The sequence below is a fragment of the Schistocerca americana genome, chromosome 2 (assembly GCF_021461395.2).
Source record: "Schistocerca americana isolate TAMUIC-IGC-003095 chromosome 2, iqSchAmer2.1, whole genome shotgun sequence".
Taxonomy (NCBI): domain Eukaryota; kingdom Metazoa; phylum Arthropoda; class Insecta; order Orthoptera; family Acrididae; genus Schistocerca; species Schistocerca americana.
Window position 1 is genome coordinate 647728296 of NC_060120.1, and position 15781 is coordinate 647744076.

The window sequence follows — 15781 nt, forward strand, 5'->3', positions numbered from 1 at the left end:
TCCATTCTGCATGGTGGCCTCTTGCCACCATTACACAATTGGGCTTTGTTCTGAAATTGAATTATGATTGGCGAGTGAATCCTCTTATCTCCTTGTTGCGACTTCAGTGTGAGTTCGGTAATAAGCCCCCCCCCCCCCCCCCTTTTTTTAATATTGGAGGGCTTGATTTCTCTTTCTTTATTGGTGTTGTAGGTGTGTTATTACACTCTTAGCCATATTGTGCTTAGTTTCGTGACTGAGGGGTTTAAGACCATTTACAATTTAATGATTTGTTGAACATAAAGATCCTATTTCTTGCCAGGTAATACTAGCAGTTACTAGTGCCATGTGCAGAATTGCCTAGATTTATCACAAAACTGTACTTGGGTGGACAAAAAATTGACACAATATTGTACCTTCCATGGCATTTTTATTATGTATTTTTTGAAATGTGTGTGTCTCCTTTTGGGGAACTCAATGTAAATTTTAAGGTTATTGTTTTATTAAATTTTTATTTCTTTGGTGAGTGGCGTTGGCGAACATTCTGTGACACCAAGCAAATTGTAAATCAGTAAACTGCTGTCAAAAAATATGATAAAGTGAATTGTTAAATTGTTTGTCACACAAATTCTTCTTGTTGTAGCTGTCACATTGAATCATAGGTACTGTAAAAAAAATGTATTGTTCTCCTGTTACATAAGCTTGTACTAAAATGTTTTGACATCCTAATAATTACATGTTATCTCATGATAGGAACTGAAACTTAGTGATAAGCAATTAATTCTCAAGAAACTGCAACAAATTTCCTTGCTTCATTGATGTGGTTGTTGAAAGTATTGGCTTCCATAACTGTGATAGTTAAGTGCAAAGCTTATTGGTTGTCTTTGAACACAGATATTTTCCTAACCACATACAACATTCAGGGTTTCCTATGTTTTTAACAGTATAACTTGGGTCAGGGTAGCAGTGTATTAAAGTCATATTTGAATGCAAAATAAACTCTGCACCTCATGTTGGGGAAGTAAATATTTATGAAATTCTCTTGAGATTTGTTGTTGTTAGTCTTAATGTGTTTTTTAATTAATTGTTGAAAGCTTAGAAGTAAATTTTTCTTAATTTCTTTGAATCATCTTTTAAGTACAAAATGTTAAATAAATATTTTGGCCATAAATGATGTTCAACCTTACTTGGGCTTAGTCCTTTCCCTCCTAGATAACCTCACACAATAGCTGTGTACCATTTTGTAGCACATCATGGTTCTCTTTGGGTGTAGGGTGTTTGTACGGTACTGAACATAATTTATACAAGATTTCTTTTTTTGCATAATTGATTGTGGTAACTAGGTGTGTTTTTTTTTCTTTTTTTTTCAAATCCATTGCCTTCCAAATGGAGTCTCAAAATGTGACTAGAGTGGGGGTTTGAGAACAAGCAAGAAGATCCAAAACCTTCTGGGTGATGTGGACATTTTTGAGTTGTCTGGGCAACAGCAGGCAGTGGCAGGTATACTGGTGCAGGTAACAGTGGAGCTGATTGGGCACGTAACTGTCACCACGCAGCACTGCTCTACTTATCTATCTGAATTCAAGGAAAACTTGAACCTTTTAAAATATGGTATTCCATCACGTCATCAGATTTATCATATGCAGGCTCAAATTATGCACTGACTGTGGAGGATAGAGGACCTTGTCGTGGTTGCTGTTGATCCCATATTTCAACCTTTAGTCAAGCAACTGCATAGCAAAACAATTAACTTGCAAATTGGTTTGAGTAACTTAGAGGAGGGAGGCAGGCAGGTTGGTGGAGAGGTAGATTTTGAGGTTGTCTAAAGGGTGGTAGTTCTTCCAGGAGTTGGAAGTTGGGAGGTGGAGAATACTTTAAGTGCTATTTGCTAAGTTGCCTAATCTTTTTGCAAGAAAGCTTTTGTGTGGGGTAGAGTGGCTCAGCATCAATACCCAGGAGGAACTAGTTGAGTTTTTGGGGTTTATTGTGAAGTCAGAGGAGCAAGTTAATTTTTCCCAGCTATCAAGGAAAACTATTTTCTAGTTACTATAACCATTATGTCAAGGGTCCTTGGCAGTTATAACTGGGGAGGGTCTTGCCAGAAGGAGGTACATAAAGGAGTTGGCTGCATGCATACTAAGAGAGCGTCTATTGGTCAAAGTCAAAAGTGACCATGGTAATGGATATTTATATGGTGCTCAAGATACTAAAGAAAGTTTGGCTAAGTATGTCTGGGAGGTGTGTACAACTGCTGCAGCCTTTGATTTGGTAGTCCCAGAGAAGAAAATTGTTGGCACTATCCTGCAAGCCATTAAGCTGGAAGATTGGTCTAGAGTTTTGTTTGCAGAGCACCCAAGGACTTATCAAAATTTGATGATCTTGTCATGCCTGCAGAAGGAGTTAAGCAAGCAGATCAGAGGAGAGGAGGAGACAGGGCATGGTTTTAACACACATGGACCTCAATCCAGAGGTTGCCTCTTTTAGTAAAAAATGCACTATTAGAGGAAATTGCTATCATTATGGCCAGCCTGGCCATCTTGCCTGACAGTGCCGGACTAATGTTAAACGTGCTCTGGACAGCTGACACCAGAGGAGCAGATGACAGGGGACTTTCTCTGTCATATCTACTCACTGTAAGGCATTGAAAGCTGTAGCTGCTAATCCTCTTCCCTTCTTGAGTACTTACGTTAACAATGAGCCCTTGTGTGCCTTGCTTGATTTAGGTAGTAGTGTTTCCTTGATGAGCCACTGGTGCTACATTAGCTATCGCCACTTTGTAAGCCTCCAGAATTGTGTTCAGTTGGTGTTTCTTGCAGAGCATCAATGGTGAAGCCCTTCCTGTATTGAGGCGTAAAAGGTGTTTTGTCATGTTGGTGGTGTTCTTCACCAAGGATGTGAATTTGTTGTGATTTTGTTGATAAGACAGTCCTTGTGTTGAGTTATGCATTTAAGAGTTTCTACCTAGGTTTCTCTCTGGAGGTGGAGTTTCCTAAGCGTAACAATGCTGGGCAAGTGACACTGTATAGCAATCATAGTTGTGTGAGCAAGGAATGGGATTTTGATATGGGTCATTTGGAACCTGGGCTCCCCTTAAGCTGTTGTGTAACTTCCTTGAGTTTCTAACCAACAATCTGGGCATTACCAACCATAGACAGTATAAGATTTTGGTGTCTAAACAGATTCCAATCTCCTAATGGGGACCTGTAAAGTGTTGCTAATATCAACACTACATTATGTAGCTATAGTTTGCATGCACAAACTTCAAAGTTCTGATTGACACAAAATTTGTTTACTTCTTCAGTTTTGTATTTATACCCTTGTTTTGTGTAAATGGCAGCTCCTCCTTTATCTGTGCTAGATCTGCAAATCTAAGATGCTAAATTATACCCATTTAGACTGGCACTTTCCACCCCCACAGTTACATGGTGTTCAGACAGACAAAGTATATCAATCTCATTCTTATTTGTGATCATCTAACTGCACTAAGAGCTCATCTACTTTTTTCCCTGATATTTTGATGAAGTAAATCGATACTGCCCTTAGCTTTATAACTGTTTACTGTACATGAAGATACTTTTATTCCATTTTTCTTGATTATTGTCTGCCTGGACTTTGTCTTTAACCTAAAAAACCTGTCTATCTGGTCCCATTAACCACAGGGATCATGTTCAGCACTTGTGTTTGGTTTTGGAAGTTTGAAGGCATCTGGCTTCACTGTGAAGGCAACTAAAGTCACTCTATTTCAAAGGGAGATTTTCTTTCTTGGACATTTGGCTTTGGTTGGCGGTGTTAGAATAGACCAGTTGAGGACCCAGACCATTTATAGCTTTCATGCTCCCAAAACTGAGAAAGCAGTGGTGCAGTTCATAGGGATGACCAACAATTTCCAGCAATTCATACCCCAGTTCACTGAATTAGTGGGTCCTCTGAGTCTTTAGTGCAAGAAAGGAGAGCCCTTTGTGTGGGTGGACAGTCAGCAAGCTGCATTTGACTCTCTTAAGGTTGCCCTAAGTAACACTCCCATTTTGGCCATATCTGATTGTGATTTGTCCTTTGCTGTTCATACAGATGTCTCCAACCCTGTGTTGGCTGCTGTTCTTCAGAAGCAAGAAGTTGAGCAAAGGCCATTGGCTTATGTTTCCCAATGTTTACAGCCATAAGAGAGATAATGTTCTACTTAAGCATTGGAGGTGCTTGCTATTCTTTTCACTCTTGAGAGATTTAAATACTATTTGGAACATTAAGGGTTTATGCTAGAGACCAATAATCGGGCTCTCAGTTGGGTTCTGGCTCATCTTCATACTTGACACATTGCGTGACGGGCGGTGAGGATATGAAGCTTTAAGTTCAATGTGCACCATGTAAAATGGTGGGATAACAAGGTAGTCGATGCCCTGAGTCACATGTTTGAGAAGCAATAAGAAAGAGAATGCTCTCTAAGAATCACTGAGCTGGTGGAGTAGCAGGTTAATTTTATTCTTACTAATATTGCTGTATTCTTCAGTGATTTGATTGGACATCAGGAGGAGGATCCCAATCTGGGGTGTATCAGGGGACACTGAGCATCTGGCTAGTCAATCCTCAGGTATGAGTTCAGGAGAAAGATCTGATGTTGTAATGCGGGTCATGGTCATCTGGTGAAAATCTGCATCTGGCCATGTTGATCCCAGTGGTGCTGAAGCACTATCATAGTTCAGTGGCAGGAGGCCATGTAGTTCTTTATAAAACTATCCATAAACTCTAAGAATCCCTTACATGGCCTACATATTATCAAGATGTAAGGATGATGGTTGCTCAATGTCAGAACTTCCAGATGGCCAAACCAAATACTAGAGCTGAGATGCCCATGGAATGCCTCCTTATCAATGACATCAGTCCTCTGCCTCAAACCCAAGGTGGGTATCAATATATTTTTGTCATCGTTGATGGGTTTGCAAATTTAGGTGGTTGTCGTACAGTAGGGATGTATGGATGCATAGCGCATTACCCCTCTGAGTACAATTTTTCCTTAATTTGCGCTCTTCCCCAGAGTTTTAGCTAGGGATAATGCTCCTGTTTGTACTTGAAGGGATTTTCATAACTTTTGTTTCCACTTTGTGGTTAAACATGTCACAACTGTGCGCTATTATCCCCAGGCATCCTTTGTGGAACAGTCAATCATAATTTGAAATTTTTGCTTATTGCCTTCCACTCTGAGGCTCAAACTGGTTGCAAATGTACCTTGCTGTGGTTAAATTTTGTCTTTAATACCATTAGGCATGAAATTTATCAGACTACTCCCATTGTTTCCAGAATGAGATTTTCACTCTGCAGTGGAGTGTGTGCTGATATGAAACTTCCTGGCAGATTAAAACTGTGTGCCGGACCGAGACTCAAACTCGGGACCTTTGCCTTTCATGGGCAAGTGCTCTACCATTTGAGCTACCCAAGTACGACTCACGTCCCATCCTCACAGCTTTACTTCTGCCAGCACCTCATCTCCTACCTTCCAAACTTTACAGAAGCTCTCCTGCGAGCCTTGCAGATCTAGCACTTTTGAAAGAAATGATATTGTGGAGACATGGCTTAGCCACAGCCTGGGGGATGTTTCCAGAATGAGATTTTCACTCTGCAGCAGAGTGTGTGCCTGATATGAAACTTCCTGGAAGATTAAAACTGTGTGCCGGACCGAGACGCGAACCTGGAACCTTTGTCTTTCATGCGCAAGTGCTCTACCATCTGAGCTACCCAAGCACGACTCATGCCCCATCCTCACAGCTTTACTTCTGCCAGTACCTCATCTCCTACCTTCCAAACGTTATAGAAGCTCTCCTGTGAGCCTTGCAGAACTAGCAGTCCTGAAAGAAATGATATTGTGGAGACATGGCTTAGCCACAGCCTGGGGGATGTTTCCAGAATGAGATTTCCACTCTGCAGTGGAGTGTGCACCCAATATGAAACTTCCTGCCAGATTAAAACTGCGTACCGGACCGAGACTCGAACTTGGGACCTTTGCCTTTCACGGGCAAGTGCTCTACCATCTGATCTACCCAAGCATGACTCACTCCCATTGTGCTTATGATATCATATCTCCTTAATTCTTGCTTGGTCAACCTGTGGTGCATACAAGATCTGTTGCCCAACAACCTGATTGCCAAGTATATCAAGGATGTCTGGTGAAGGGCAAAGGCTAATATGTGATGTGCCCATAGCAGGGAAGTGGTGCAGCACAACATGAGGTGACGTCTGGATAACATTCAAGTCAGGGATGTAGTCTTTGTCAAAAATGTTAGGAGTAGGGATTCATGTGATAAGGTTCCTAGAAAGTTGTCTCCCCATTTTTTGGGATCCTATAGAGTGCTGGAAGTGCTGGAAGTTCCCAATCCAGACACACTCAGGGTCAAAGTGGAGGACAATGGAGATGACCTCATGGTCCATCTAAGTCAAGTCAAATAAGGTCAGAAATAGACAAAGGTTTGTAAATCCTCAACTGGGGTTTCAGTTTTGGGAGAGTGGAGATTGAGCCCTACCATCTCTACAGTATTCAGTATTCCAAATGGGGATGCATTTCTGAGAACAAGTTTTCATCCTGTTGGCTGTGGAGGACATGAGATGACTGAAGTTATTCCTGCTGTGTCAGTCCATGGTTGTGGCACCTTGGTTAAGATGGAAGCATTGTGCCTGAGAACTATGGTGAGGTACCTTACTGCCATTGAGTGAATTTCGGGACAATGTGACATTCGCAGAGTGTTCCTTTCTATTGTCTTCTCCTGTGTGTCACCATCTGCTTATGTGCCTTAAGCATCTTCAGGGTGGGCCAATTGCTTGGTATTTGAGTTACTGTCTGCTAATATGGTTGAAGTTCATATGCCAACCATGTGCATCCATTCAAATCTTGTTCATTTTCCATCCTGTGTGGCAGCCCCTTGCTATCATAACACTATGGGGCCTTGGTTTGAATGTGATACTTTGGTGTTTGTTCAGAAAAATAGCTTTCTCTCTCTCTCTCTCTCTCTCTCTCTCTCTCTCTCTCTCTCTCTCTCTCTCTCTCTCTCTCTGTCCTTTTTTTCCTGCAGCGCTTGGTTTCTACCCCTTTATTGGTAAGTGGATGACTAATTATGCACTTAGCAATATTGTGTTCTGTTTAATGATTAAGGAGTTAAAGATCAGTTATGATTTAATTATTTGTTGAACTGGAAGATCCTTTTCCATACCAGATAATACTAGCAGTTACTAGCACCTTTCACAGAATTATCTCAATTTATCTGAGAGGGTGTAGATCTGATTTACATTAACTACCCAGGTTCAGTCAGTTGGATTCTGAGGACAATAAAAAAAGACTGATTGTCTTTCCTCCTCACCCCATCTGGAAAGTCTCCCCTGATCTGGAGTTCCAAGTGACTTTTCCAAAGTTACCCCATTTCATACACCTTGCCAGTATTTCTCCCTCATTGCTTTTCCTTCCACTTTGTTGCTTCTGCCAGAAGAAGGAGCCTCTGGCTCTGATAGATTCCACATTTATTTAATCTATATATGTGTTTGCTCCTGCTGCCACTTAGTGAGTAAATTTTTGTATCTATTCCTCTATATTATATTTTCAAAAATTGATTATTTTTGTTGATATATTTTACTCTTTATGGATGCAGAATTATTTATTCTGCTACTGCAGTTTTGGCATTCCACCAATATCAAGCATAAAGATTTGATGTCAGCCAGTGGAATAGTACAGTTTTATTTTCTTCCTGGTCTGGCCTAACTAGGTGTAACAATTTGTTGGGTTATGCAGAAAATATGGCTTGCTGTAGATGTAGCTCAAATGTGGGTATTAAATATTCTGCTGCATCATATTATTTTATGACAGGCTAATTACAGTATTGTAATTGATAAGAATATCATTTCAACATACCATGTTTCCTACATTATCTTTCTGATACTGGATGGATGTAAGTTTGTAAAGGTGTTCTGTAGCATCGCTGATATACCAAAAATTTAAATACGCATGAATGATGTATGTTGGCATCCTTGCTGTTAGTGCTGTATCTTAATGACCTGGCAGAAAGTAATAATGATAATCCCAGACTTTTTGCAGAGAATACTAATCCCAGACTTTTTGCAGAGAATGCTAATCCCAGACTTTTTTTAGATGATGCTGTTATCTCCAATGTAGCAGGGCTAGGGCCAACAGTATGAAAAAGCTGAACAAATATCAGGGCAGACGTAGATAATTTTTTAAAGTGGTGCAAAGACGGAATCCCTGTCAGATTCTATACTGAATTTGAGGGTAAGTTAGCCCCTATTCTAACAATAATCTATGGTAGATCCCTAAAACAAAAAATTGTGCCCAGTTCTTGGAAAAAAGCTCAGGTCACATATGTCTACAAGAATGGTAGTAGAAGCAATCCAAAAAACTACCATCCAATATCCTTGACACCAATTTGTTGTAGAATCTTAGAACATTTTCAGAGCTCAAACAAAATGAAGTATCTTGGAAGAGAATGACCTCCTCAATACCAACCAGCATGGATTCCGCTAATATCTGTCATGTGAAACCCAACTTGTACTTCCCTCATATAATGTATTGAAGCTTTGGATCTAGGCAGTCAGGTAGGTGCGGTACTTCTCAACTTCCAAAAAGTATTTGACTCAGTACCACATCTACGCTTATTGTCACAAATTCAATCATGTGGGGTATCAAGTGAAATTTGTGACTGGATTGAGGAGTTTTTGGTAGGGAGGGCACACCATGTTGTCTTGGATGAAGAGTTATCATCATATGTAGGAAGTTTGTTGGGAGCCTTGCTGTTTGTATTGTATATTAATGAGCTTGCAGGCACTATCAATAGCAAAATCAGACTTTTGCAGATGATGCAGTTATCTATAATGAAGTACTATCTGAAACAAGCTGCATAAATATTCAGTCAGATTTTGAAAAGATGCAAAGATTGACAACTTGCTTTAAACATTCAGAAATGTAAAATTTTGTACTTCACAAAATGAAAAACGTAGTATCCTATAACTATAATATCAATGAGTCACTGGTGAAATTGGGTGGAGCCCTCTATAAGGATGTGAAATAGAATGATCACATTGTTGTGGCTAAAGCAGGTGGCAGACTTCAGTTTGTTCATAGAATACTGGAGAAGTGCAGTCAATCTGCAGAGGAGATTGCTTACAAACCACTGTTGCTCTAGAATATTGCTCAAGTGTGTGGCATCCGTACCAGATAGGACTATCAGGGGATGTGGAACATATACAGAAAAGGACAGCACAAATGGTCACAGGCTTGTTTAATCTATGGAAGAGTACCACAGAGACACTGAAGAACTGAACTGGAAGACTCTTCAAAATAGATGTAAACTGCGCTGAGCGAGTCTATTAACAAATTTTTTAAGAACCAGATTTAAATGGTGATTCCAGGAATATACTATACTCCCCTATGTATTGCTCAAATAAGGAATCATGATGAGAAGATTAGAATAATTACTGCATGCACAGAGGCATTCAAACAATCATTCTTCTCATGCTCCATACATGAATGGAACAGAAAGAATGGTGAAATGGGGTAAATCCTCAGCCGTGCACCTCATGTTGGTTTGCAGTGTATAAATGTAGATGCAGACAACTTGCTTTAAATGTATGACATACCAGGGTGCAACAATTTGTTGGGATAATGGGATATAACATGGAATGATGATACAGTCTCAGCCATAGGTAAAGCAGTTGGCAGACTTCAGTTCATTGATAGGATACTGGGGAGGTGCAGTTAGTCTACACAGAATACTCCTTGCAAATGATTTGTGTACATCTTAAAATATTGCTCGTGTATGTGGGACCAATATCTAAAAGTGTATTGTCTATGTACAGAGAAGTGCAGCACAAATTGTGCGAAACAAGCACTGTATCATTTGAGAGATTTAGAGGCGAGTGTGTGTGCCTAGACTTGCCACAGTTCACTGCTATTAGTGCCATGTCATCATAACATGCCCATGCATAGCATACAAAGTATTGCACCTTAACCTGGGAGTGGAATCAAAAATTAAAATAGTTTTTCCTAACTTTGATGATATACGCTTCAGTAAATTAATGTTAAAATTGTTAAATCTCAGGATGATCACATGAACATTGCTCTAAGAAAAAAATAAGTGGTCCTAAAAATGCAATTAGAAAGCAAACAATTGCTCAGAAAGTGCAAATGTATGTCACAATCAACTGTTACAAGTCTCAACCTGATCAGAGCAATATTTTGGTCAAAATCGGCATTTTTATGAAAATTTGAAGGTGCTAAATATTAGACACAGAAAGATGTAAATTTCTATATAGCTTCAATATAATAGAGGGAAACATTCCATGTGGGAAAAAATTATCAAAAAACAAATATGATGTGACTTACCAAACGAAAGCGCTGGCAGGTCGAAAGACACACAAACAAACGCAAACATACACACAAAATTCAAGTTTTCGCAACAAACTGTTGCCTCATCAGGAAAGAGGGAAGGAGAGGGAAAGATGAAAGGATGTGGGTTTTAAGGGAGAGGGTAAGGAGTCATTCCAATCCCGGGAGCGGAAAGACTTACCTTAGGGGGAAAAAAGGACGGGTATACACTCGCACACACACACATATCCATCCACACATATACAAACACAAGCAGACATATTTAAAGACAAAGAGTTTGGGCAGAGATGTCAGTCGAGGCGAAAGTGCAGAGGCAAAGATGTTGTTTGTTGTTGAATGACAGGTGAGGTATGAGTGGCGGCAACTTGAAATTAGCGGAGATTGAGGCCTGGTGGGTAACGGGAAGAGAGGATATATTGAAGAGCAAGTTCCCATCTCCGGAGTTCGGATAGGTTGGTGTTGGTGGGAAGTATCCAGATAACCCAGACGGTGTAACACTGTGCCAAGATGTGCTGGCCGTGCACCAAGGCATGTTTAGCCACAGGGTGATCCTCATTACCAACAAACACTGTCTGCCTGTGTCCATTCATGTGAATGGACAGTTTGTTGCTGGTCATTCCCACATAGAATGCATCACAGTGTAGGTAGGTCAGTTGGTAAATCACGTGGGTGCTTTCACACGTGGCTCTGCCTTTGATCGTGTACACCTTCCGGGTTACAGGACTGGAGTAGGTGGTGGTGGGAGGGTGCATGGGACAGGTTTTACACCGGGGGCAGTTACAAGGACAGGAGCCAGAGGGTAGGGAAGGTGGTTTGGGGATTTCATAGGGATGAACTAACAGGTTACGAAGGTTAGGTGGACGGCGGAAAGACACTCTTGGTGGAGTGGGGAGGATTTCATGAAGGATGGATCTCATTTCAGGGCAGGATTTGAGGAAGTCGTATCCCTGCTGGAGAGCCACATTCAGAGTCTGGTCCAGTCCCGGAAAGTATCCTGTCACAAATGGGGCACTTTTGGGGTTCTTCTGTGGGAGGTTCTGGGTTTGAGGGGATGAGGAAGTGGCTCTGGTTATTTGCTTCTGTACAGGTCGGGAGGGTAGTTATGGGATGTGAAAGCTGATGTCAGGTTGTTGGTGTAATGGTTCAGGGATTCCAGACTGGAGCAGATTTGTTTGCCACGAAGACCTAGGCTGTAGGGAAGGGACCGTTTGATGTGGAATGGGTGGCAGCTGTCATAATGCAGGTACTGTTGCTTGTTGGTGGGTTTGATGTGGACGGACGTGTGAAGCTGGCCATTGGACAGATGGAGGTCAACGTCAAGGAAAGTGGCGTGGGATTTGGAGTAGGACCAGGTGAATCTGAAGGAACCAAAGGAGTTGAGGTTGGAAAACGGTCCCTTCCCTACAGCCTAGGTCTTCGTGGCAAACAAATCTGCTCCAGTCCGGAATCCCTGAACCATTACACCAACAACCTGACAACAGCTTTCGCATCCCGTAACTACCCTCCCGACCTGGTACAGAAGCAAATAACCAGAGCCACTTCCTCGTCCCCTCAAACCCAGAACCTCCCACAGAAGAACCACAAAAGTGCCCCATTTGTGACAGGATACTTTCCGGGACTGGACCAGACTCTGAATGTGGCTCTCCAGCAGGGATACGACTTCCTCAAATCCTGCCCTGAAATGAGATCCATCCTTCATGAAATCCTCCCCACTCCACCAAGAGTGTCTTTCCGCCGTCCACCTAACCTTCGTAACCTGTTAGTTCATCCCTATGAAATCCCCAAACCACCTTCCCTACCCTCTGGCTCCTATCCTTGTAACTGCCCCCGGTGTAAAACCTGTCCCATGCACCCTCCCACCACCACCTACTCCAGTCTTGTAACCCGGAAGGTGTACTCGATCAAAGGCAGAGCCACGTGTGAAAGCACCCACGTGATTTACCAACTGACCTACCTACACTGTGATGCATTCTATGTGGGAATGACCAGCAACAAACTGTCCATTCACATGAATGGACACAGGCAGACAGTGTTTGTTGGTAATGAGGATCACCCTGTGGCTAAACATGCCTTGGTGCACGGCCAGCACATCTTGGCACAGTGTTACACCGTCTGGGTTATCTGGATACTTCCCACCAACACCAACCTATCCGAACTCCGGAGATGGGAACTTGCTCTTCAATATATCCTCTCTTCCCGTTACCCACCAGGCCTCAATCTCCGCTAATTTCAAGTTGCCGCCACTCATACCTCACCTGTCATTCAACAACAAACAACATCTTTGCCTCTGCACTTTCGCCTCGACTGACATCTCTGCCCAAACTCTTTGTCTTTAAATATGTCTGCTTGTGTCTGTATATGTGTGGATGGATATGTGTGTGTGTGCGTGTGTATACCCGTCCTCTTTTCCCCCTAAGGTAAGTCTTTCCGCTCCCGGGATTGGAATGACTCCTTACCCTCTCCCTTAAAACCCACATCCTTTTATCTTTCCCTCTCCTTCCCTCTTTCCTGATGAGGCAACAGTTTGTTGTGAAAACTTGAATTTTGTGTGTATGTTTGTGTTTGTTTGTGTGTCTTTCGACCTGCCAGCACTTTCGTTTGGTAAGTTACATCATCTTTGTTTTTTGATAAATCTATATAGCTTCAGTTTGATATAAAAACATTAACTATGTGACTCCACTGAGTTACCTCTAATTGTTTTCAAATAATTCACTAAAAACTATATTTGGAACAAGAACACCCTTACTCACAATAGATTAAGTATCTTTTGTATTAATGACTGAAAGTTCTAATTACAGCACTTGATTACATTGATTAAATAATAAAACTATAGCAAGTTTGAAGGCTTTAATGTAAATAATGATCAATACAAAGACCTTAAAGAAATAGTTCAGATGTCATGTTATACTGTTGATTCTGTTCTAAAATTCTAGCTGGCAAAGTTTAAATGCAGTCAAGCTGAAACTTTTCCAATGTCTAAAGCCAACTTAACTTCTTTCATATAAAGGTTATGCAAGTTGTGAATTTATACACAACAAAGTTATTAAATGATACATATCTGAGGAAGCAGCTATTTAAATGCTGCTACCTGTCATAGATTGACTGACTGCAGGTCAGATGTTCTGTTTGGCCATCTGCTGCTCCCATATGTAAATGCAGCCAGAGAGGCAGTTGAGAGACACTTCAACCCAAGCCATCAAAATGTTAATGTCAGTCAAATGTCGGGTTATGCTGTTTCTTGAATGATGTCACAGCCAGGCAGCTACCACACTCATTGTCATTAAAAGTAGGAAGTGAACTTTGCAAGGACTATACACTGTCCTGGGTCAATTAGATTTCAAAGAAGTAACTGTTTGTCTGCTGCCTGAATTGTTGACAAAACCATGTGGCAAGTGGTGAGAATATTTTCCATTTTTGTGGCAAGCAATTAACTTTGATGATTACAAGTCAGGATGATAGACTTGGAACTTTTCATAGAGGACACCTCTGAACTGCTACTAGTGCTGTTTATGATAGGGACATTATTATTATTATTATTATTATTATCATCATAATCATCATCATGAATGTTATTACATCTGTGTGTGTGAACTTTTTATGAATGTGTTAATCAGTTAAAACTCAAATCTTTTATTTATAATCATAGTTCCTGATACTGTTGTAGAAATAGCTAGCTGGAACATTTTCTTTCAGTGAGCACAAGGAGAATGTGGACTTTCAGACTGGAAATTATGGTCAGTATGTTTTCCATCAGTTTCTGGCTGACCGCAGAAATAGTTTTCAGACTCTTGTAAAAACAGCAAAGAAGAGGATATGTTACTATTCAACCTGCTGGTCCACAAATTGGTTATGGAATGATTTGGCCAGAACAGAGCATCACAGAAATGCTGAAAAACCGAAATTGGTGGAGGCTTGAAGATAGGCATCAGCTATCCTGTTAAACCCTGTTTACATACTGCAAGAACCAGTACTCCACAAAAAAACTAAGGATACAGAATATGCTCATTCCCTTGCATATTCCTCTCTTAAGGTAGACAATGACAATATTAGATTGATCACAGCATTACAAGTGCACTATAGTGGCCATTCTTCCCATGCTCCCTATTTGCAGGAGAGCGTCAAACTTTAACATGTGGTCCAAAGGTAATTATTGTCTGCTATGAACTTCAAAGTGATTTGCAGAGTACATGTGTTGATGCTGATGTAGCTTAGAGGTGGATAATAAATAAGTTCTATGGCAGTTCAATATCTTTTTGTGAGTGGCAACAAGGATTTTTTTAAGGAACTTTCTCATTTAAGAAAATGGAAAAGTTGCTGGAAACCCTGTTGGCAAATATGTCTTAGTTGTTTGAGATCAGGGTGTTGGTGCATGATACAGAGGTGCTTGTGGCCATTTAGAATATGAATGTAGAATAATAGAAGAATGGGATGATACAGCATAGCAAATATGTTGGCGATATCAAGAGGGTTGGAACAGTGATTAATGCTTTACACATATTCAGGAGAAGTGTGATTCAGACCTTTTTTCATCCATCCTGATTTTAGTTTTCCAAGGTATTCAGAAACCACTTTAAGAAAATGCTGCAAAGTTTCTTTTAATTACCTACTTAATTCTCTTATACTCTATGTCCTGTAAATACCATCATGAAGGGGGACCTTAAGAGTCATGGAATAAATTGAGGTATATATAAGAGTGCAAAGCAACTGCTTTAATGATGAAAATTAACTATAATTAAATTGCTATAAAATGATTGTGTGTACTCAGGCTAAATTTAACATAATGAAATTAACAGAAATGGGACTACCTCAAAAAATTCTATGGCTGACAAATCAGTTATATTAAATAACTGCTTTTCATCTACTACTGAACTGGTGGGATATTGGAAAAGTGCCATCAGGCTACACAGGAGAATACATACAAAAACATTGATGTTTGTTATAGAATAACAGTTATCTTTGTGCCATAAGAATAGACATCTGTTTAAAATAAATGTTGCTGGTTGTCATATAGTTCACAGTAATATCGAATTTTTACAGAATTGGATAAGTTCTACAAGAAATTTTTAACTAAAAAGCAGATTTTGATTTGCTTCCCTATGGCAATACATTTTGTCCTTGCTTCTAAGGAATGGATTTTTATTTAATTTCTAAAGGACATTGTCTTTTATTTTTTATTTTCTCACTAAAAATAACAATTATTTTATTAAATGTTATGGAAAGATGTAGGCCCAAGTGACAAGAAAATTCCCATAGGTGATGGCTGCATCAAAATTCTATTGCAATACAGTGTACAAGAGTTGCAAAAAATTAAGGAAAAAATTAAATCTTTAATCTTTAAATCTTTAATAAAAGTAACAGAACCATTTTATTGTAAATATTCCCTGTGGCTGCAGATTCCCTCTGCATATAGGTGGTACAGATCCTGACATC

The 15781-nt window shown here is 40.3% G+C and overlaps 1 protein-coding gene across 1 annotated transcript in view; it reads right to left on the reverse strand.

The window, feature by feature from the left end:
• Positions 1–15781, reverse strand: part of LOC124594275 (kinesin-like protein KIF19) — a 458271-nt gene that overhangs the window by 43194 nt on the left and 399296 nt on the right. The window lies entirely within an intron of this gene.